The sequence below is a fragment of the Balaenoptera physalus genome, assembly GCF_965194825.1.
Source record: "Balaenoptera physalus genome assembly, chromosome: 4".
Classification (NCBI taxonomy): domain Eukaryota; kingdom Metazoa; phylum Chordata; class Mammalia; order Artiodactyla; family Balaenopteridae; genus Balaenoptera; species Balaenoptera physalus.
The window spans coordinates 10,028,993-10,047,791 of record NC_138891.1 but is presented as its reverse complement, the minus strand read 5'-3'; the positions used below and the strand labels follow the sequence as shown (position 1 = coordinate 10,047,791).

At 47.2% G+C, this 18,799-nt stretch overlaps 1 protein-coding gene across 2 annotated transcripts in view; it reads right to left on the bottom strand.

Moving 5' to 3' along the window:
• Nucleotides 1–12,031, bottom strand: part of RFTN1 (raftlin, lipid raft linker 1) — a 200,027-nt gene extending 187,996 nt beyond the window's left edge. Inside the window, exon 1 of one of the 2 annotated variants that reach the window (XM_082459292.1) lies at nt 11,726–12,031. The gene's annotated coding sequence lies outside the window, so the exon portion shown is untranslated. Of the gene's footprint in view, nt 1–11,362; nt 11,482–11,725 lie in introns of those variants that run through there. The other variant, XM_082459291.1, reaches the window with a different exon arrangement.
• Nucleotides 12,032–18,799: the final 6,768 nt, after the last annotated feature.

The following is an 18,799-nucleotide window of genomic DNA, read 5'->3' as shown; positions in this document are numbered from 1 at the left end:
GGATTGCTGGGTTACACGGTAAGTACAGGATCCTGTTAATGAATAACACACTCAGGGTGGCCAGATGCTGACCCGCGAGAGGCACGGTGGAAGGTGAGACCCTCTGACATTCCACGGATTTAGCCCCTCCACCCCCTGCTCACCCTGGGGCATCAGCTCACTGGGAGGGAATCATGACCAGCAGTGCTATTCATGCCTATTTCTCCTTTCGCTATTGTCTGCTTTTGTAAAGGACACTTGCTAAAAATCACCTGTTTGTGATGACATTTTTCCAGTACTTTCCTATGGCCCATCCAACCCCCATAGCTCTGCCCTTCCAAATTCCTATAGTCACTTCACATTGACACCTATGGAAACCAGGTTACTTGCTTTATGTGTGAGTTGATGGTTGGATCAGCTTTGATTATTTGACAGTCACACAGGAGGGTTTTTTCTTCTTTTTACGTCTTTATCTTCCCAAAAGACATCCCTGCACCCACGTGCATGGGTCTCTCTAGCATCAAGGCACCAAGAAAAACCATCCAAGAGGTCTTCACAGGTAGAAGAAAGAGAGGAGGTCTTTCCCCGCTCCTATGGTGAGACAGTGGGAAAAGAGCCAAAATATCCTTATAGTTCTTCAGCAGAAACTGGCTAAACGTTATTAGGACTGGAGACAAACTGTGGAAGAAAATAAGGTAACCACCGGGGGTTTCTGAGACCCACTACAAGGAGAGGCCATTTGCAAATGACCTGGAAGCAAAGATCCCTCAACTGGTGACACTCTGGAAAAATCAATTCTTTCTGAATCAAGCCTAGAAGGAGGTGCGTCTTTGGTATATGTGGGCCCAGTTTCATGCAGGAACTGTCAGCTCCATGAGGGAGAGAATTCATGTTCCAAGTTCATGCATTCATTCATCCAATGCACATTTATTACGGCCTCTTTGGAGTCACGCCCTCAATTAGGAAATACAAAAATGGAAAGACCAGGTCCTACCCTCAAGGAGATCACAGGTGAAGGAGAAGAAAGACAATGAAGAAATACACGAGGTACAGTGAGGCTGGTTGTTCTAGAAGTCTGGGCGGGGTGCAGGGCATTCGGAGAAAACTGCTGTGATATAAAACAGAGGGCACATCCCCATAGACTTGGTTCCAGAAAAAGCTGATCAGCCATGGGGCACGATGTCCTGTGTCATTTTAAATGTTGAAATGTTTGAATTTTTATTTTAAAGTAGTTCTAATTGGGTTTTGAAATACTTCCCCAGATGCAGGTAAAACACTGGAAAACCACTTCAAAAAGGATCACCTCCTTAAACAATTATTTTTCAGCTGGGGTTTAAAAAAATCCCTCAGTTTAAAGGTTGATTTTTACTATCAACTAGCATGCACACATTTAAATAATGGGGGCAATAAATGTAGTTATATTTTCAAATACAAATTAGTTTCATTAAGAGTGAGCCCTCATTTACCACACTTGCTGCTAATCTGAGGCAGACTGTAAAGCTAATTTTAACAACTGCCAACAGCTCATGACAAGCAACCAGAGATGGGGCAATTATACGCAATGATGCTGGATCAGCTGGCAAACTCATTCTTTATTTCTCCACTCAAATCCTGTATTTAAAGACTCGAGTGTGTTTATTACATCATTCAGGCACCCAAAGTAGGAACTGATGATCCAAATTAACAAGTTTTTACATGATAAGAACATCTCTCTCCACCCAGAAATGTAAATGAAAACTTGAAAATCCAATCAGCTGTACGGATGGTGTCAAATCTTGATATCCTACAAACTAAGACAGAAACCCAAGGATAACTAAAATGGACCCATTGAAAGTATTCCTGATTCAATGCCAAGGAAAAGGACAATCTGTATGAAACGGGGTTATTTTATGGTGCTACTTTTTTTAAGTGTCTATGTGTGTATCTGTATATGAAAATCCACGTATTTTTTTTAACTGGCAGGTTAAATAAAGATATTCACAGAACTTTCCTCTGGGTCACGAGGTGATGGGAGGCATTCTCTTTATGGTTTTCTATATTTTCAAGTTTTCTGTGTTGCATGTGCATTACGTTTCCTAGTCGAAGACCACAAGATGTATCACGGCCAGCCTGCAAGATGTCCCTCAATAATCCTCCCGTTCACCAGTGGTCCCCTCCTCTACTGAACAGGGCTGACCTGTGTAGTCAGTAGGATATGTCCCTGGGGGAAGCCCGCTGCCACATTGTAAGAACACTCTATTAACCCCGTGGAGAAGCCCCCAGGGCAGGGAACTGAGACCTCCAACCAACAGCCACGACGAACTCAACACTCAAGTGGGAGCATCCCTCAGCTCCAGAACAGCCTTCAGCCCAGCCAGCATCTTGACCACAATCTCGTGAGAGGCCCTGAGTCAGAACCACCCAGCTCAGCTGCTTCTGGATTTCTAACTCACAGAAGCCCTGAGAGATAATAAACGTTCATTCCTATTTTCGGTTGCCAAGTTTGGGGGTAATATGTTACACAGCAGGAGATAAGGCATACGAGGGGCATTTCCATTATCAAAGGAAAACACTCGGTGGAGACTGATCCAGACCACCTTTCTTCGCTCCCACTAGCCTCCATCACAACCACCCTTAAATAAAATAGCCTCCCCTCAGAAGAACTTGCTACTCAAAGTGTGGTCCTCAGACCAGGAGCAATGGCGCTCCTGGGATCAGCCCACCCAGGTCTGCTTAACCAGAATCCACTTTTTCACACACGATTCATCAAAGTCTGAATCACAGTAAAGCTTGAGAAAGCCTGGACCATGGCGGTGGTTCTCAATCTTGGCTGCAGGCTGGAATCACCTGGACCGCTGTTTTGATGTCCAGATGCCCAGGCATTTGGGGTGGGGCCCAAGCATCATTTTTAAGACACCCTCCAAGTGATTCTAACAGATATCCAGGATTGAGAATCAATGCCCTCAGAGCAAACCCTGTCTTTTCCTACTCCTGACCCTCTCCAATCTCCTAACACCCAGGACACAGGGGCCCAGGGTCTCTCTTAGGCCGCTTAGCCAGGGCTGAGAACCACAGTCTAGAAGAACATGGTCTTGCTGACCCCCTTGGTTCCACCCCTGCATCACCTGAATCTCTCTGGACCTCATACCCTCCCTTCCCAGGCTCTCTGCTGTCATCCCAAACACAAGTGCACCCCCAAATTTCTATCTCCAGCCTCCTTCTGTCTCTCTCTTCAAATTACTTTCACTACCAACCACCACAAACATATGGATAAGGATAAAAAAAATGAGAGACATCTCTGTACCCACTACCCTGATTTAACAAATGCTTATATTTTATTTGCTCACATCTTTTGTTTTTGTAGAAATACAACTTTTGGGGTGCAGCCCTCATTCCTGTCCCTTTGTCCCCTGTCTTTCTGTCCCTGCTCCTTATCCTGTACACACTACATATAATACCCAGAACAATACAGGGCAAAGGTTCTGACACTTTCCAGGTCATGGCACCACCAGTGTCCCTATATGTTTTTTCACAGCACCCCCAGGCTAAAAGCAATATCCACAGCTCGATTTATTAAGTAGTCAGGTCCAAACAAATTGATAGTTATGTATAAACAACTTAGCAGCCTTTTGAAAGAACAGAATACACAAACTGAAAAAAAAATTTTTCCTGCATCCTTAAATTACCATAATTACTTACTACTGGGATGTGTGCATCCATTTGGCACTGGGAAACTTCTCAAACCTCAGAATCACACTGGACACCACCACGCTCATCTCCTGTTCAACAATGATCTTCTTAGCAACCACCCCAAATCCAACTTTGCAAAGATATGATGTCATCAAAAGGAAGTGGTGGCCTTTGATGTTGATCCTGTGAACAACTACCTCGGGCTAGTAATGAGGGTGGCATCCAACATGCAAGTACCACTTGCTGCGGTGCCTTGGGGTGCCTTAGTACAGAGTTTGGGAACCTCCAATACAGGGAAGCATGTAGGCTCAAAAAAGTTCCATAACTGCATCATCTCCCCCTTAGCTGTCAGATTCCCCTCCCAGCCTGACTGCTCTCCAACTCCAGCAGACATGCCCACGGACCCGTTCCAACATCTTCACCTGGAACTTTCCTGGCACTTCCGGATGAATATGCCCCAAAGAGAACACAACACCCTGCCCCAAAAGCCTGTTCTTCCTCCTGGGTTTCTTGTGTGTATGTGTGTCCTTATGTAGATATCTACAGAGAGAGAAGTTGGGGCAGATTTGTTTTAAAGGACTTGTCTTTGGACTTGGAGGCTGGCAAGTCCGAAATCTATAGCACAGGCCAGGAGGCCAAAGGCCCAGGGAAGAGGTGATGGTGCAGAGCTGAGCCCCAGGCCCATCTGGAGGCAGAACTCCTTCCTCCTCGGGAGACCTCAGTCTTCTAAGGCCTCGGACTAGTTGGATAAGGCCCGCCCATATTACGGAGGGTGATTCAAATGCTAATCACATCTTTAAAAATGCCCCATGGCAACACCTAGACTGCTGTTTGACCAAAAACTGGGTACCCCCGCGGTAGCCAATTTGATACATAAAATTAACCATCACGCCCTCCTTCACTGAGCACTTAGTAGGTGCAAGGCACTGTTCCAAGTGCCAGGGATACCGAAGCGAAACAGAGACAAAGACCAAAACAAAACAAGACAAGAACAACCCCGTCCTCGTGGACCTTACTTTCAGGAGCAGAGAGACAGACACTAGACACATAAAAATAATGAATGAAGTTCAAGTTTAAAAGTATGTCCCATAAAGACAAGTAAGGCAGAGAGGAGCATTAGCAAGTACAGGGAAGGGCACAATTTTAAAAAAAAAACAGCGTGATCAGGGAAGGCCTCCCCCAGAAGGTGACGGCGAGCAGAGTCCTGAGGAAGGTGACAGGGCGAGCACTGGGATGAGGGAGCAGGTGGCCACAAGTGCAAACAGGCCGGGATGTCCTGGACCTGCCCAGGGAGGTGGGGTAGCCTGGGCGGCCGTGGTCAGGACGCTGGCTTTGTCCCCAGTGAGATGGGAGCCCTCGGAGGGTTTCAAGCCCCGAGGGAGACACGATCACTCTGACCCTGGGAACAGGGAGACCAGGTGGCGATGAGGTGTGAGCAGAGGTCAAATTCTGGATACGTTCTGAAGGTAGGAAGTGAGATTTCTTAGTGGTCTGGAGACAGGGCATGAGAAAAAGAGGGCATGAGAGACCCCTCTCAGGTTTGCGGCCTGAGCACCTGTAAAGCCGCAGCGGCCACCTCCCAAGACAGGGACGCCGTGGAAGGAGCAGTTGGGCCAGAGGAGACCGGAGTTTGTTCTGGATGCGTTAACTCCATCCAAGGGGAGGTGGGGTGGGCAGCCGGATGGGCCAGTCCACAGCTCAAGGGAGAGAGCTCTGGAGCTTTGGGTACCGCCCCATCTTCCCACGGGACAGCAAACTTCTCGAAGGCAGTTACCTCTTCATCCTCAACAACAACTACCCCAATGCCCTGCCCCAAGAGATGCAGAGTAACACCTACTCCGTCAACAGACTTCCGGAGAAGGAAAGGTGCCTATTATCTGGAAAAGGATGGAAAGGGCCTTTGGAATATTTGCCTGTTGCTCTCAAGTTCGCCTTTTTAAAAGCACAGCACAGGGGCTGGTGAGGTTCTGGAACCAGAGCGCCTGGTTAAAGTTCCAGGGCCCCTACTTCCTAGCCGAGTGACGTCAAGGAAGCCACTTAACCTCAGGGTTCTCAACTATAAAATCGGGATGACCGCAGAATCCACTTACAGGGTGAGGACTAAATAAGTTAATTTAACAGGGCCTGGAAGAGCTCAGGCACCTAGAAATGGCTGTCTAAATGTTAACCATTATTAGTACTATTACTAGTACTACTTGTTATCGATGATAAAGATCCCTGTTAACCTGCCATAATTACACCACACTGAAAGGGTGCTTATAAAGTGTCCCAAGACACTGGAAAAATCCCCAAAGACCTCTCTAAATTAAAGAAGTGTTTAAATGAACAGTCTGATTTCTTGTACTCTGCATGTCCAAAATCTTGTAATACACGATATGGTCACGTTCCATCAACCAGAGTCTGTGATTAACCTAATCTCTTCTCATCCGACTTTAATGGATAAGGTCTATTACAAAAATTTCTCCAAATCTGAGTAATTTGGGAGTTATTCCATAAAACTTGAAGGTTCCTCAGAAGTGTTTCCTCGGGGTGAAATACTAATTAGGGACTTCCAACACACAAACACACACACACAAACAACACAAACACACACGCACAAATGGAAGCTGATAATCCTTTGCAAAGAATAAATGCTGCCCATTCAGGGGGTCTGCCTATGGAACAGCACAATGGGACAGTTTAGTTTTAAAAGCCAAAGAACGTTGTCAGTGTGAAGTGCAGCTGGCTTCCTGGTTGAAAAAGTGTGGAAACATCCAATACAGCTTCATAAAGTAGCACGAGAGTTGGTGAGCATCAAACAAGCTGAGCAAACATAGCTGATGTTGACTTCCCAGCTCTGGGGGCTCTGGGCTCCCCACTGACCCCTGTGGGCTGGCGTCCCTCTCCTTTGAACCGAGCCTGAGTAGCGGACACCCCCTAAAGGGGACGTCCCTCCGCCACCATCCTGCACCATCAGACACGATGCCGTGGCCCCTCCACTGCTCCCTACACCACAGGGGCAGGCCCGACCCAGAAAAACCCCCTAACGAAGCCCCCAGCTACCCCAAAGGATGTCTGTTCCACCTCAGTCTTGGCGGGTAGCCATCACACACAGAATGTGACCTGATTTTCTAGCTCTTTGGTTCTGGCCCCGCTGAGAGCGCTTTTTCTTCCTGAATTCAGCCCAGGTAGGGAGTAAGTCGCACAAATGCATATTTAAAAGCTGAACTGAATTCTTTGGAGAGCAAGGAAATTAACAGGGCCTCAAGCAGTGGCCATCGCTTGCCCGCTGTACCGATCTTTTCAGAGAAAGCATCTTGGTAAAATACACAACGATAATAACGAGAGCCCCTTTGGGGGCCCAGGAGAAAAGGGAAACTCAAATTTACGTCAAAAACTGAATGTGAATGGGAGGAAAGATCACACACACACACAAACCTTTTTATAAACATAAAAGAAATGTCTGGCTAAATTTACCTCTTTGTCAGTGAAAAACAGCCTAAGCTTTAGCCAAGAGTGTGGCCAGTTCTTAAACTGAAGGACAAAAGAGAAATGCTTAGTATAGAGTAGCCCCATCAAACAGAACTTTCAACGAGGATGAAAATACATCTGCTCTGTCCAATTCGCTCGCCAATAACCACGTGTGGCTCTAGGGCTCTTCTTGAAAGGTGGCCGGTGAGACTGGAACTGCATTTTAAATTTTATTTTCTTTTAATTCATTGACATTTAAATGTAAATAGCCACATGTAGCCAGTGGCTACTGTAGTGGACGGCTCAGCAACAGACACTCAAACCAAACAGCTGGCAACGTCTTTCTTTCCCTACGATAAAATTACAATCATCACAACCAATAATATCTTAAATTGTCGCCAAATTAGTACCTCTACCCAGGCTCCAGGTGCCCCAAATCTCAGAAAGCCTGAAACAAAAAGGCAAAAGACTTAAGAAAGTGATTCCACTGTGTCATTTGTTCCAACTTCCATCCCCCATCCAGCTTACATTTCTCTTCTACGACGGCTTTGTGTATTTGGAAATCTATGCTTGCAGCTGGAATCTGCACTTGCGAAACCAGAAGGTCACAGCCTCTTCCCTTAATGTCCAGGAAACATGAAAATGTGAACTTGGGGCAAGCTCCCTAACCTCTCTAAGCTTCAGTTTCCTCAAGGCCAAAGTGCAGATAATAATAGTATTTGCCTCTCGCGAGGATTAGATTCAGAGCATGCATGTAAAGAGCCTAACCGTGCCTGGCAAAGAATGGGCGCCTGGCAAGGGGTAGCTATAATGATAATTTTGTTAACAGCAATAGTAAAATCTGTAATAAAATAAAAACGGTGCTACTAGAATGGAAGTTTACAGTTGGCAAAGTTTTCCTAACACTTTGAACCTGTTTCACGGGCTATAGTAAAGTGGCCTCTAGTAAAATACGTCTTGGGGTCCTGACATCTTGGCCATCCCTGTCAACCTCCAGACAGGCAGTCACCCAGATGGGTACCATGAGAATTATTCTGAGCCTCTACCCTGTGGCAGGCGGATGAAGGGAACAGTCCCCAAACATAGTCCAATGTCTTAAGACTCTGTACCACTTGTCAGCTGACCTCAATGAGACACCTCGGCGAGAAGACACCAAGCTTCATCCTGGGTCTCACATAAGCAGGAGGCTCCATTCCTACTTCCTGGGTCAGCCAAGACCAGGTTTGGCTACAGGCCCACAGACGGGGACGAAGGTGCAAGGGGACCTGAGAGTGAACGGCCCATTTTCTCAGCCAGGACAATAAGAGGGGTGTTGACAGGCCATGTTTCTCACTGACAGGCCACATCACTTTAACAGGAAAGCTGTTCTCGCAGCCTTCAAAAACCAAATCTGACATGACTCACAAAGCAAACACAACCGCTTTCAACAGCCAGCTGCCTCAGCCGGTGAAATCCAACGGGAATCTCCACCAGATTCAGAGCAACCAGACCAATATGCCAGAAATCCCCCAGGAGTTTCGAAGCAGAAGTTTAGTGGAACTCTTTGGGGTTTGGGGTTTATTTTTCTTTATATAGAAAGCAGTCGATCTTCTTTCACAACCAAGGGGACGTTCCCCTATGGAATTCCCTTCTCCGAAGATCTCTAAAAATAAAATATTTGTCTGACTGTCTGCAATAATTTAAGAGTAAACCCATTTACTGGCAGAGTCAGAGATTTCTCTCAGCTCCTCCATCTATGAAAACAACATGGTCCAGACTGTCTCAGATGTTCCAATTTCTGGCTCACTCGGGCCCCAGAAGAACACTGGTCTACCATGCTCTTGACTTTGGGCTAGGAAAATGAGTTGTTGTATCTGGAATCTCACATTTGTATTCATTGCTGGCGGGAGTGTAAAATGGTATAACCATGTTGGGAGAAGGTCTGGCAGTCTCTTATAAGGTTCACATACATCTCTTTTATGACCCAGCAATTCCACTCCATTTACCCACAAGACATGACGACATATGTCCCTAGGAAGACTTGTATACAAATATTCACAGCAGCTTCATTCACAATACCCCCCCCAAACCTGGAAATAACCCATGTGTCCATCAACAGGGGAATACATAAACAAACTGCGTTATAAATAAATACTGGACTTTAACTCAGCAATAAAAAAGACCAAATTACTGGTACATAAAACATGGGTGAACCTAAAAAACATGCTGAGTGAAAGAAACTTTACACAATACTGTGGAATTCCACTTATATGAAGTTCAAGACCAGGCTAAACTAACTTTGAGTGAGAAACAAAGGGTGAGGACAGGGACTGACTGGGAATGGGGATGAAGGAACTTTCTGGGGGTGACGGCAACATTACTTGATAGAGATGAGGGTTACACAGGTGTAGGCATCTGTCGAAACATTATGCAAATGTTACCCTCAAGGTCTGTGCATTTCACTATATGGAGATATGTATGTATGTATACATTCACCATACGTATAAGTTTTACCTTAAGAAAATCATGAACATATATTGAACTCTAAATAATGAAATGTGTGCTGAAACGTTTACAGGTGACCTGTACCAATGTCTGCCACTTAATTGAAAATGCATAAAACAATAAGTTGAACTGATGGATGGATAGAGGGATGACTAGATGGACGGATGTGTAATAAAGCCAATATCGTAAAATTATAGACTCTAGATACGGGTATTTGGGTGGTCACTGTTCTTGCAACTTTTCTATATTTTTTAAAAGGAGGTGGGTGGGGGAAAGAGTCACAGGGCCCTCTCCCTAGTCCACCAACTTAGAAATTTAGCAAGACACCCATGCCCACCAAGCCATGGGCCCACATAATTTCGATTCTGCTGAAAAGTTAAGACTGGAAGAACACAAGTAGCTTTACAGGAACTCACATCACTCACGCCAAAGATTTTCTGCCTGTTTCCCTACAGACAAAGCAATTATTTGAATGGAAGCCAAAAATTCCTGCTCAAGAGGGAGAAAAAGAACTCACTGACTCGTATTCCCAATTAATTCTCTTTCAGTTCCTGCACCAAATCTATTAGCTAAGGGCACAACACCTTTCTTCCATTTGCCCCACGTCCATGCAGCCAAAAGACAAACAAAGAAAAACCGACCCAGCGACTTGTTATACAAATGCAGCCAGAGGGGTGTCCTTCCAGCTGTCAGGCCAGAAACCCCACTTAAGGCAAAAGAGGATGCAGAGCTCCCTCTGAGGTTAAAGTGATTTCACTGAGGTTAGCACACACACGCACCAAAGAGCCCCAAACAGCTTGTTGCTTAACCCCTCTGTGGGGTTTGGTGACATCTGGGGTCACTTGAACCTGGCAGGGAATTCAGCTGTTCAGAGGTACAAATTAGGAATCCCTGTGGCCAGGGACACGTGGGGTGCAGAGCACGCCCTACGCACGGGCCCAGAGGTGGCTCACATTACGCCTGCCTTCCTTCCTGGCAGGGCCTCACTTATCCTGAGATGACACACGATGGCAGGGGCTGGAAGACGCCTCGCCTGACTGCGCCCACCATCTGAAAACAGCTGTACCAATTACAAGAAGGAAACCAGGTTGCTGGAAACCAGGGCAGTCACTCAAACATAGGAACTGGTGCCAGACTTTTTTTTTTTTTTTTTTAATACTTTTTTGTTCTTAAACCCCCTAACAAACTCACTGACACCACCCAGCGTCCGTGGGGACCACCCACAACGACACAGGGCAGCCAGGCGCAAGCACCAGGGAGGCAGGGCGCCTGGGTTACTGCACCTTGGCCTCCACGAGGTTCTCGCTGCCAAAGACAGCGGCAGTCTAGGTGAAGGGCATGAGCCCTGGCGCAGGAGGGGGTGTGCATGCCTGACAACGGGGCTTCCTGAAATAAACGCCGCCACCACCCCGCCCTCACCCAGGTCCACCCTGGTGTCCCTTGGGCCTAGGAAAGTGGTGAGGACGAGGGAAGAAGCCCCCTTTACAGAAGGGGAGATGCCCGTTTTCAGTGCCGGGGACTCCCCGCGCCCCGAGGCTCTGAGTCTCCCTTGGCCGCGGCGCTTCCTCTGAACGCGCGGCACGTCTGCTCCCGCCCGTCCACACCGCTGCCCCGGGAACAAACGCACCTCCCGGGGCGCACGCAGAAGGGCAGCGGGAGCCGCCTCCACCCCACCCCACCCCGGCCCACCCCGGCCTCGCGCTCTCCTGAACCTGGATTCCGGGGCCAGCTCCCGCCTGATCTTTGCCGAGGACGCCCTGCAGCACTGTCCTACACCCACCTGTAGCCTCGAAGCTTCCCCTCTGCTTCCTTCCTAGGCGCCCCGAGCATGCGGAGCCCACGACCCTCAACAGACTGCTCTGGGCTGCCTCTCCCCATGGCTCGCCAGGGATGATTTTTTTTTTTTTTCCCCAAAAAAAAGTTGGCCCAAGACCGCTGCGTCCCATGGATCCTGTCCCCGGCCCCATCCAATCCGGGCCGGGGTGCAGGGGACGGGGATGGCCCTCTGGCAGCCCCGGCGCCAGGGAAGCACGCCCAGCCTCGGCAACCTGCAGGGAGGCGCCCCGCCAGGCTCCCCCTGCCCGCCGGGTTCCCGCCCCGCCTGCGCCCGCCTCCATCCCGAATCCTGCAGGCGCCCACCTACCGTTCTGGACTAAGCCGAGGAGAAGGCGCGGGCGCGGGCTCCCGGAGACAGCGTGTTCCGTCCCGGGAGGAAAGTTTGTGCCATATAGAGGAGGCGGCGCGGGGAAGGCGTGGGCGCCAGGGGGTGGGGACGGGGCAGGCGGCGCGGCGTGCTCGTGTGTCCGTCCCTCCTGCGATCCGTGCGTCTGTCCCTCAGCGGAGCCCGCGGCCGCCGCGCTCCCGCTCGCTGCGTGCGCCCTGAGCCCGGCGCGCTCCGGCTCCAGCCCCGACGCGCCCCCGTCGCCGCCGCGCGTCCGCCGGCTACACTTCCTCTTCCTCTGAACTCATGTGCAAAATATGCTGCGCTGCGTCTTCGCGGGAGCCGCAGCGGGAGCAGCTGGCCCCCCCGCGCCGCCTCCGCGCCCCGCGCCCCGCGCCCCGCGCCGCCGCCTCCAGGCGGCCGGCAACCTGCCCGCTGCACACGGCTTCCCCCCAGCCAGTGACCCTCGCCGCTCCACGGCGCAGAGGCCCGTGGCTCCTCCGCCCACCCTCTTGACCCCTTGTAACCAAGTTTGCGTGCGTCAGGAGCGCGCCTGGGGGACTCAGAACCCTCAAAATTTGGGCTTGGGTGCTGGAGGGAGGGGGCGCCTCCCTCCAGGGAGGACCATTAACAGTGGACCATTCCTCCTCCCCATTCCACAGGTGGGGCCATCCCCAGGCTCTACGTTATTGCTTGGGAGTTAGTGCTTAAGGAGCGGGATAATGCCACTGTCCTCATGCCACACCCTAGCCCACCTACTTCAGGCGCCCAGAAGGTTTGAGAAGATCTGGGGAACCATCTCGGCCTGCAGCTTTAGGCCGGCCAAGGAGACAATTCTATAAATGAAAAGCCAGGCCAGGGCTGCGTTAGTGACGGGAAAATGGGAGGCAGTGAGTCCATTGTAAGTCTTTCTCCCTGGAGCTTTTTAAACAAAGCACAATCACAGTGTAAGGGTTAATAGCGGGAACCCTAGAGCCAAATCATCAGGGTGGGCCTTGGGCTCTCATCCCTATCTACCTTCTGTGTGATTTGGTTAAGTGACTTCACGGTTCTGTTCCTATTTCCTTCTCTGTTAAGTAGCACTTCTTCTGGTGGGTTTTATAAGTGACGTGTTTAGGAAAGCACTCTATAACTTAGCTATTAACCTGTTGTTGTTGATATTATTATTATCATTACTATTATTATTAGGGGACTGCAATAAGACAACTGACATAATCTAATTATCTACATTTTCTGCTTGGCCAAAGAGGGGACCTTAAGCATTGGAGCCCACAGAATGGAGGGCTGGTGTAGGCCCCAGCAGTGTTTTAATGATGTCCTTCCGGTACTAATCACCGCCCCCAGGGGGTAAGGAGGCACTGTTTTGTTTGCAGGAATTCCTGTAACCACAGTTTCTCAGAGATTTTCTTCCTTGTTTGCTTGTTCCGTAGCCATCCCAGTTCTGTGTTCCTCCCCCCTCCCCCCACTACCATTTTGTTTTTGTTTTTGTTTTTTGCCCCTTTCCCTTTCCACCCTGCCACTTGCTGGTATCACTCACCACCACCACCTCCAATCTCCCCCACTCTCTCCCCTGCTTGGCTTGCCATCTGGGAGAAAATAACAAGATCAGGTGACAGCCCAAGTCCAGATGCAAACAGTATTATGTGGAGACAAGTGTCGAAAGGCCCCAGTGATGGTTTTGAACACCCACTTAATGAGGCCAAAAGGAGGGATCTTTGTTATTTATATGCCCAAGGCCTTGAGTTATCGAAAGCTAGGGCCCATCTGAAATCTTTCTGATCCTTACCTGGGAGAAAGAAAATAACATTTATAGGTATTAACCAGTAGTTCAAAAGTAAACACGGAGTATTTAAAAGAAGATAAAGGGAAAAGCGGGGAATGCAGCATAACGTGGTGTGTTTGGAGGAGGAGGTTGACTTCTTTTAAGCAAATAATTTCCGCTCTCTACAATTTTTGCACATGTTTTTTTTTAACACCAGGTCCTTGGGGTTAATAAGTTATTCTGATTGTTTTTATTTTCGTCCACTCAACCTTTTCCTGAGTAGTAATGGTGTGTAAATGTCTTAAATGTCTTTTTTCCCTGCTTGGACGTGCATTTTCTTAGGTTTTCTAGAACTCCCAACCTTTCTGCCTAGATATTCTGACGCTTCCTATCTGGTACATAGTAGGTGTTTAATCAACATATATGGAATGAATGGGTGAGTCATTCATATCCGGACCTTTTTCGGCTCTGTGTAACCTACACTGAACAATTACCTGGAGTATTCTGATTCTCTTTCACCTGGAATAGCCAATGAGGAGACAAGGTTGGGTTCATTCGTGTTGTGTAAAGGTCAGCCTTGATTTTCCACTTGACTGCCATGGACCGGCCAGCCAAGGGACACACCCTGAGCAGCTGGGCCTCACCTCTGACTGACCTCGCCTACCCAGCATCAACCCCAAAGATGCTGGAACTGTATCCTGGTGGGTTACCTTGGCAACCTCACAATGTCATCTGTTAGAATGTCCTAGGGCAGCAGCTTTTAATTCTATCACAGCGGTCTCATCGGGGGTCATGTAATAGTGCTGTTTTTCCTCTGCTCACACTTCCTCCCCCTATGATTTAACACTAAGTACTCGGGGAGGGAGCTGAACACGGGGAAAACCAAGCTATTACAGCACAACAGGTCACAGATGGCTCCAGAACTGGGATCCCAAGTGTTCGCAATCAACAAAACGCAAGCCCCAAGTTAATGGGGAAGCTGGTTCTCCTCACAGCCCCTGTAGAAAGGAGAGCAGTTAAGCCGGCCCAGGCAAGCGTAAGAAGCAGCCGTGGCCAGACTGTACAATTCCTATAGGAGCTGGGTTAAAGGAGCCCCCCTGCTGGAGCAATTCTCTCCCTTGGCCTCTGTAGCATCACCCCACCCTGGAGATGATTAAGGCCGTGGGTACCAGCAGCCGTGGCAGTTGTGCTGCATCCCAGCTTCGCTGAGGCTTGGAGAGAAGGAGAACCCCAGCTAACCTTCTGTTCTGCCCACCTCCTTCCCACCCTCTCACCACCACCCCACCCCACTCAACCCCTCTCTCCCAACTTAGCTCAGAAACGCTCAGTTCCTGTTATTCTGCAGAGAGCAGTAACAACTTCTGCAGAAAACAAACCCATCAAAAGCTACAGAACCTGAGGAGCTACTGACCTAATTGTTTATTTGCAGGACCACGAAAACCAGATCATCTCCCGGGCAGCTGAACAGCAACATTTCAGGGCTGACAGGAGAGATAAGCAAACACATATATGCCCTGGAGGTACAGGAATTATTCATCTTTATCATCACTGTTAATATTTTAAGTGGGTTTGCAGCCACAGTGAGATCACAGTTTGGCCAGCTGCTCTGTAATAAACGGCTGCAGAAAGCTGGCCCCATGTAGGGTAACATTCATTCCCGTAAGAGTTCCTATAAGGTGCCCCAGAGCCAGTGGTTTCAGAGGAGCCCCCTGCCCTGCATGCACTGTGACGGTCACAGCCTCACAGACACGCCACTGGCAAGTCCAGAATGGAGCAGGGCACCTTCATGCCAGTGTCCAAACATGCCCTGTGACCCCCTCAGCCGTGTGGGAGTGTGAATTGGGGTGGAGCAGGGAGCTTGTCAGGATATTTTGTATGTTAGCATTGATGGGCCAAGGCCAGGGACTTTTGTCCAAAGTGTAGTCAAACTAATACTTTGCATATGCCACCCACAGGCATCACCAATTTGAGGAAATGTTCGGATGATTGCCAAATGTTCCATTCACCCCAATACAAAAAAAAAAAAAAGATTGTTATTCTGCTCCTGAATCCACTCTTCATTTTACCTCTGAATTCCCAATCTCTCTGACAGGCAGTTCAGGGGAGCAGGGGCCCTCCTGTGGCTGAGATAGAATTTGCTCTCTGGAGCAAAGAGCCGCGAGAGACTAAATTGCAGGAATATAGTATGAAGCACACTGCTGCTGGCAGCCTGAGGAAGCCTCTGGCTTTACCAAAAGCCGTCCACATCCATACCCCTTCACTGGTTATTCCATTCATGGGACACACCTATCAACTCGCATTTGTGAGCAAACTTTAATACCAGAGATAGAAAAAAAAAAAAAATATATATATATATATAAAAGAATATGTAGGAAGCCTATGTAGTCCACAGATGTAAAAAAATAAAGGAGATTGTGGAAATAACTCACTAAATAAATGATGGGATAATATTTTGATATATTAACTGATCTGATTTCCCTTCCCCCTCTGTATTTCTTTTTTTTTAACCTTTTTTTTTTAATTGACGTATAGTTGATTTACAATGTCACGTTAGTTTCAGGTGTACAGCACAGTGATTCAGTTATATACATATTCTTTTTCAGATTCTTTTCCCTTATAGATTATTACAAGATGTTGAGTATAGTTCCCTGTGCTATTCAGTAGGTCCTTGTTGTTTATCTATTTTATATATAGTAGTGTGTATATGTTAATTCCAACCTCCTAATTTATCCCTCCCCCACCCCCCTTTCCCCTTTGGTAACCATAAGTTTGTTTTCTATGTCTGTGAATCTGTTTCTGTTTGTAAATAAATTCGTGTGATCAGATCATATTAAAGTCACTTTCGTAGTTTGGCTTAATTTTAATTAGGGCTTTTTACAGCTTAATTAAGGTTTGACTTTATTCTATGTGACTCCTTAACACTCTTTACGCCGTGCTTCTATTAATTTGGGTCAATCGTATGACCGCGGTGGCTGGCACGAAGTTTACCAACCCTTAATTAACATGACTTAGTCAAACTTTCGTTCATAGCTTAATTTTTATCACTGCTGTGTCCCGTGGGGGTGTGGCTAAGCGAGGCGTTATTTTATCCCTCCCCCACCCCCTTTCCCCTTTGGTAACCATAAGTTTGTTTTCTATGTCTGTGAATCTGTTTCTGTTTGTAAATAAATTCATTTGTATCATTTTTTTAGATTCCACATATAAGCAATAACATATGATATTTGTCTTTCTCTGTCTGAGTTACTTCACTTAGTATGATAATCTCTAGGTCCATCCATGTTGCTGCAAATGGTATTATTTCATTCTTTTTTATGGCTGAGTAATATTCTATTGGGCCCCATTGTATTTCTTGTTACACTGTACCAACCCTCTTCCCACCAATTTAGACAGCTAGAGAAGGCATCATTTGCCACCAGGGAGAGTTACCATGACAATACCAGGAAAAAAAAAGCCAAATTCTTGGTTTTGGGGTTTCCAAAGTCAAGGTCCAAATATGAAATGAAAAAGATATGGAAAAATATGAAATCAAGTAAAAGCATTGTCCCCTATCATATCTCCTTTCCTTCTCCTACCCACCACCATCCCATACACACACACACGCACACACACCTTTCAGGAACAGGTCGATGTTGCCAGACTGGAGCAAGGGGAGGAGGGAGAGACAGAGGGGCTGTGTCAATAGGGTGCAATTCACAGGACTCAGGGACTGATCAGAGTCAGAATTCAGAATCCCAGCTCCCTCTACTCAAATGAGAATCATCCATCCATAACAACTTGGGAACCTTGTATACAACCAGACAATAACTCTTGGAGCTTGACATTTGGAAATGAACTCCCATCAGTAGCAGCCAGAGCACAACCTGTGGGTCATGCAGAAAGACTAACTCTTATTCCTTGAGTTCAATCCTCATTTGATAGCCTAGGGTGCTGTGAAGCACCTGAGACAGAGAGTAGGGGCCTGCCACCCTGAGGGAAGTGAGAAGACCCAGGAGTATGAGAGATACTCCCACTTATTTCCCATCAGACCTGTCCTTAGAAGAGCCTGAGTGGACCAGCTCTGGATCTTCCTTGCAAGGCAGGACTGTGGTGATCATCAATGCTGTTCCTCCAATATTTCTGGTCCTCTCCTTCTGGTCCCATGGTAGAATTGCTCTTCCTGGCTCCTTGTGGTTGGGAGAGGCTCTATGGTTAGTTCTGGCCCATGAATTGTGAGCAGAAGTGATGTATGTCACTCCACAGCAATTAGTTAATTGTTAGGACAAGACCTTCCAGAGCTCTCTCTTTCCTCTAGCAAGGCCACTGCCAACATTCCATATGGTGGCTGATCCCCAGTCTAGGTCCATGAATGGTTGTGAGAAGCTGAGCCCTCCGTCGAACCCGTAATGATCACGGAACACGAACAACAAATGACCTGTTGTAAGCCACTGAGACTACAAGTCATTTGTTTCTGCAGCACAGTATCCTAATTGATTATTACCTATTACAATCCATCAGATGTTCTGGAAGGCATCACAAGCATATCTGGGAGCTGGAAGAACAAAGGAGGGACCCAATTAGAGGAGCATTTCCCATGTTAACCTGGAATCCTGGTAGTTCTCAAGATGTCCAGCGAGAAAAGTCCATATCGAAAAAGCAATAAGAGTTATTATTTACTTGCTCATTTAATGTTTAAGTATTTATTGAGAACCTAATATGTGCCGACACTATGCTAAGATACAGCGGGGGAGGAACAGGTACTGTTGGGAGAAAGCTTTCAGTCTAGCAACATTCAGCAGTTAATAATGATTGAAAATGAATGTAGGGCCCAGAGAAATTGAGAGATTGGCCCAAAGTAATACAATTACTAAATGGTAAACTGGGACTTAAACTTGAGTTTTTTGAATCCAAATTTTGTGCTATCTTCACTATCCCAAATGACTTTAAAGTAATAGCATCTGTATTCCTTCAAGTCTGCTCGATAGAGCCGGTGAGACTTAATTCTAGGCTGCCTTATGCCTTTCCCCTTAATGTTTGCTGATACCTGAAATGTCTTTCACAAATACAACTTTTTATTCCATAATTAGTACCTAGCACAAGGCCTAACAAATAATAGGCACTCTCTAAATGTCTTTTTAATGAGTGAAGCATGTTTGAATGAATAAATGAATGAAATAAGAAGGCTTAAATACTTAGAACTATTGATCTAAATATCAGATACACTCAGTCTCACTTGTACTAAACCACAGCCAAATAATCACTCCACATAGGTGTCATTCCTGATATGGAGGAATAATTTTTTTTTAAATACTGATGTG